We start from the raw sequence: 5,859 nt of genomic DNA on the forward strand, positions 1-5,859 counted from the left end.
GTAGGGAAATCTCTGCTCCAGTGCCTGGAGCACCTGTTACCAAAACCTTGCCATCTATACCCAGTGTAGATGCAAACAACATTCATTTGTTTGACTATTGCTATAATGTCTCTGGGCACTGTTCTCAGAAGTCATACTGACATCCTGGTTTTTGCACCATTCTCAGTGTGTACCCATGGATACATGCTTGTGCACCGTGAGTTAGAATGAGGAAAAGGAACCAGATGCTTTGCCCATAGTTAGGGCAATATTGAACATAATTCATAACATTTACTATTACTCTTAGTAATAGTAAATGAAGGGAAGGGAAGAAATGAAGAGCAGGGAAGTGATCGTGCCCATGTACTCGGCACTGGTGAGGCCGCACCTCGAATACTGTGTTCAGTTTTGGGCCCCTCACTACAAGAAGGACGTTGAGATGTTGGAGTGTGTCCAGAGAAGGGCAACGGGGCTGGTGAGGGGTCTGGAGAACAAGTCTTATGAGGAGCGGCTGAGGGAACTGGGGTTGTTTAGCCTGGAGAAAAGGAGGCTGAGGGGAGACCTCATTGCTCTCTACAACTACCTAAAAGGAGGTTGTAGCGAGGTGGGTGTTGGTCTCTTCTCCCAAGTAACTGGCGAAAGGACGAGAGGAAATGGCCTCAAGTTGCGCTAGGGGAGGTTTAGATTGGACGTGAGGAAAAACTTCTTTACTGAAAGAGTGGTTAAACATTGGAAGAGGCTGCCCAGGGAAGTGGTTGAGTCACCATCCCTGGAAGTATTTAAAAGACGGGTAGATGAGGCGCTTAGGGACATGGTTTAGTGGGCATGGTGGTGTTGGGTTGACGGTTGGACTCGATGATCTTGGACGTCTCTTCCAACCTTAATGATTCTATGATTCTATGATTCTTTTTTTTTTTTTTTCCTTTTACTGCACGGGTCTAGTCTCATTACATTGGCAACACTGGTTGAATATGACTTCCAAAAACATAAACTCTTTAGGCTAAAAATGACCACATTATCTCATCATAAGTGAGGGAGGTAGACGTTGCTTATGTATCATCAGTCTCAGAGGAACAAGGATAGCACTTAGGATGACTGCATGCTTTCACTAATGAAACTAATTCTCTGTGTAATATTGAACGTAGACTTACACCTACAGCTAAGGGCTTACCTTGAGCTGCAAGCAGGACCTAGTTTTCCAAAACCTCAAAAACCAAGTATCTCTGAATTAATTTGGTACACAAATGTAGCTAGATTGAGTGGACAGTTTCACTGGTTTTATTTCCTTGGCGTGAGAAATATTTACTGCCCTGGTTTGCCAGAACAGACGAACACGGTAGTAATCACATGACCATCACAGAAGAAGTCAGCCACAGAGGATGATGCCAAAACGAGGTCTCATTAGCCACCAGTTAGTGCTATGACTTTGGATTGTCCCAAATATAGAAGCTTAATGAAAAATGGAATAGCACACTTAATTCAGGGCTATGTTCTGAGGTAGGAAAAAATAAAATTTACCTCTTTACTTCTATACCATTTAGCCCATAATAAGGATAATTTGTGAAATAGTTGTAAAAATGATTGAATATTGGAGTGTTTTGGCATGCTAACCTAAGCCAAACTAGCCTTTTTTGAGATATTTTCCACTTAATGGTAGTTTTGAACTTTTACATGTACTTTTACATGTAGAAAAGATTCTTGTATGAAAAGGTCTTAGTATTGAGCTATAATGACACCAAAATAAAATGGCAAGTATTCAGCTCTTGAATTCTTCAGCATTTCCACAAGTTTTGCAGAGGTTCTTACTAATGCAGAACCTCAGACGTGCATTTGTGGTATCTGAATATTTTTTTAAGTGTTCCGTTGACAGTAAGACTTATGCCTTCACGGTAATAAAGTAAAAGGTTATTTGACACTGGAGTTATGTAAAAGCTTTCTTATGGCAATTGACAATAAAAGGCAATGATTCAAAAGTGGAGGTGTCTTACTTACAGAGGGTGTGAATATATATATATATATTTTTCATTTTAGACTTCATGTTGATAGTAAAAAAAAAAGTATTTTTTCCAAAAACTAAATTAAATGCCTCTTTTATCTCTAGATATTGGGAAGAACTAATGCACTTTCTTTTTAAATCCTCTTCCAAACGTGAAGTCTGTGACCATGTCTGATCTCCTCTGCATCAGATATCTTTAGCTCCTTCAGTATTTCTGCATGCATAATGTTTGCTAGTCAGTATTTCTGTACGGATAATTTTTTCGAAACATCTGATAATTTTAAGTCCTCTTTTCTGGAATCTGCCACTCGTTCAAATTCTCAAATTATGGTGCCCAAAAGTCGATGCAGAATTTCTGTGCAGGATTTACCAGTACCTAACAGAGCAGAAGGATTTCACACATTACAAACCTGCTTATACTTCCCAGCTTGGTGTTAATCTTTCCTATAACTTTATGACAATCTCAGTCGATGTTCACATTTTCGTCCATTTTAATCACAACCCTTTTCTGCAGGATTGCACCTGGCCAGCCATTTCTCATCTTGGATTTATGTAGCTGATTATTTGGACCTAAACACAGAATTTTTCATTTTACCTTGTTGGACTGTGGCCTACATTTTTTACCATGTCTCCTATTTGTCAAGATCATTTAACATTTTAATTCTGATATCCAACACATTTGAGGTACATCCCAGGTGGGACTGTCTGCAAGTTAACAAGCATACTTTCCGTTCTTTCATCCAAGTTGCTGATGAAAATATCAAATAGTACCAGACCTAAAAAGAACCTCTGGATCCTACTCAGTACATCTTTTTGGTTTGACAATTGATAACTACAGCCCAAAAAAACAAATTTTCAAGTCTTCTTCTCCCATCTGAAACAGTTTAATCTCCCTAAGTCACTTACTGAGACATCTGCTACTTTGCATGTATCAACAAAGGGTTTATAAGGTTTGATCTACAACTACCTGAAAAGAGGTTGTAGCGAGGTGGGTGTTGGTCTCTTCTCCCAAGTAACTAGGGATAGGACAAGAGGAAATGGCCTCAATTTGCGCCAGGGGAGGTTTAGATTGGATGTGAGCAAAAGTTTCTTTCCTGAAAGAGTGGTTAAACATTGGAACAGGCTGCCCAGGGAAGTGATTGAGTCACCATCCCTGGAAGTATTTAAAAGATGTGTAGATGAGGCGCTTAGGGACATGGTTTAGTGGGCATGGTGGTGTTGTATTGACGGTTGGACTTGATGATCTTAGAGGTCTTTTCCAACCTTAATAATTCTATGATTCTATGATTCTATGATAATCTTTATTTTAGATTGAAAATTATAATAACACATATTTTGATCTTATTTATTCCTGAAAAATCTGTATTGGTTATTATCTCTTTCTTGATGTCTAAGTGCTTGCAAATTATTTCACTGAATGATAACAACTGCATCTATTCCTTATGTACTTCTTTCTAGTATAGGCACAATGCTTCTTATTTCTGGTCTAGAACCTTTTCCTATCCTCCATAGTTTCCCAAAGAAAATGGATCTATTTTCTAGGTACTCCTGTGTGAATTTCACCTGACACAACTCATTTGAAAACATCTAATTTATTTAGGCACTCTCTAAACTGCTATTTCCCTGTTTTACCACTCTGTCCTTGATACTGCTAAACAACTAATCACAGCTGACTTGTTTTGTGAAGACTGAATTAAAAAGACATTAAACATGCTGTCTTCTCAGCACCAGTTTTCCTTTTCTGCTGAACAGCAAGTCAACTTGTCTGCCATTTCTAGAGATATTTGTAAAGAAGCCATTTGTATATTACCAAGCCATTAGATTTTTTAAATATATTTTGCTCATCATTCATTACATGACTTGACTTAACAAAGTTTATGCAATTCTTTTACACTTATTCATCTCTCCAGCTTAAATTTTCAGTACTTTTCCATTTTGCAGGATTTCACAGTACAGCCCAACTGATCTATCATGACCATCCTAGCTTTATGCTGTTTGAAATAGTTTGTGTTTGTGCCCTTGATGCTGTTTAAAGAACTCCCAACTGTCCTAAACTCTTTTTTTCCCATGTATTTTCCATGGAAACTTCTCCACTGGTTCTCTTACTTCATGAATTCTGATCTTGTGAAGTTTTTTTCCTGTTCCCCCTTCTTACGCTGCAAGAAATGCAGACTCTATATGGTCATTGCCATCTCAGTTGTGTTCTGCTTTCACATTCTCACCAACAGAATAATGCCAGAAAGGAAACATTTCTGAGTCTGCGTCCACACATTGACTTCAAAGGAACTATTCTCAGTGAATAGCTCTTTCAAGTCCAGGATCCAAGGTCTCTTACTATAGCTAGAATACCAGCCTAGAGGGATCCTTCTGACATCTGTATATAGCTTTTAGTCATAGAAGCATAATTTATGTACCTCCACTAAAGTAAAGGAATTTAATTTGGAGTTTCAAATTTACCCACATCTCTAGGCTTTTCTCCACATTCTATAAAGATCAAATTTTCTTTTGCATTTTACAAGAAAGCTTTTCTAGCAAAATATAAATATCTGCTAACTGTGACTGAGTCTTTTTTCCCTTAAAATTGAACTACTACTAATATAAACATTTATGTAAGCCTGAAATGCTAGGGTTTTTGCATTTGAAATCATCTCACAAGCAGAAATGATAGTTTCAAGATGCTTTCAGTTTTTAAAATGGAAATAGACTAATAGAAAAAGGGTTGCATATTGTTGAAAGTTGAGTTTCTACTAAAGTTACACAACAAAGTTTTCTCCATCATTTCACATTACTAATTGTATTGTAAAAGTATTCACTAGAGACAAAAACTACTAATGAAAATTGTAAAGAACATCTCTTTATCTGAGAAGAAAAATAAGTTCTAGTACACATCCTTTCACTCTGTTTGAAGAGATATTTTTCCCCTTTTATATCTCCCCCTTCTTTCCCAAAAATAATGAATAAGCCTAGGGAATAATTTTTTTCACAGCTCAATCACACAAAGCACGTCCTTCACAATATTTTCAGAAACAAGTTGAACTGTTATCTAAGTGAGTGAAAAAACTTATCCCAGTCAAGACCCTGGAAAGTTCTATCAACTATGTCCAAATTTAGAAGATGAGCACAAGGTAGACACTGACAGCAAAGATCACCCATGAGGATATTTAGAAGAATATCTATCATCTGTAAAACTGAAAAGATAACAGACATTAGCTACCAGGGATGTATTCCTTGTCAATTTTCCAAAAGAGAAAATGTGTTTATTAAAAAGATAAACTGTGACTGTCAGGCTGAAATAAAAACCCAAAAAAACAACCATACCTAAAAAAAAAAAGAACCCCCAAAATATTCTTATTATTGACAAACTTAGTGACTAAGAAGATTTTAACAGATTAGTGTAGCGGGACAGTTTGCAAAACGGTTGTGTACTATAGTCCAACCATCTGTTTATGAAAGAGGCTACCTTTTAATTTTGTACAGTGAAAAAAATTAAACATTTAAAGTCAGAAAGTTTTTGTAAAAAAGAAGAAGTTTTTTTGATATCTCCAATACTTAATATAAAAATCAAGATTTTCAAACTGCTTGTTTTCAAAAATCTGTATATTTCATTCTATAACAAAAGTTCTCAGGGAACGGAAACATTCTCAATTCTGTTAATTGGTACCAGTATAAAGCTATTCTGTTGACCAATAATATATTTAAGAAAATTGCATGATGGAAGCTATATATAGAATCATAGAATCATTAAGGTTGGAAAAGACCTCTAAGATCATTGAGTCCAACCGTCAACGCAACACCACCATGCCCACTAAACCATATCCCTAAGTGCCTCATCTACCCGTCTTTTAAATACTTCCAGGGATGGTGACTCAACCACTTCCCTGGGC

Source organism: Pygoscelis adeliae, unplaced genomic scaffold, assembly GCF_000699105.1.
Source record: "Pygoscelis adeliae isolate BGI_AS28 unplaced genomic scaffold, ASM69910v1 Scaffold41, whole genome shotgun sequence".
NCBI lineage: Eukaryota > Metazoa > Chordata > Aves > Sphenisciformes > Spheniscidae > Pygoscelis > Pygoscelis adeliae.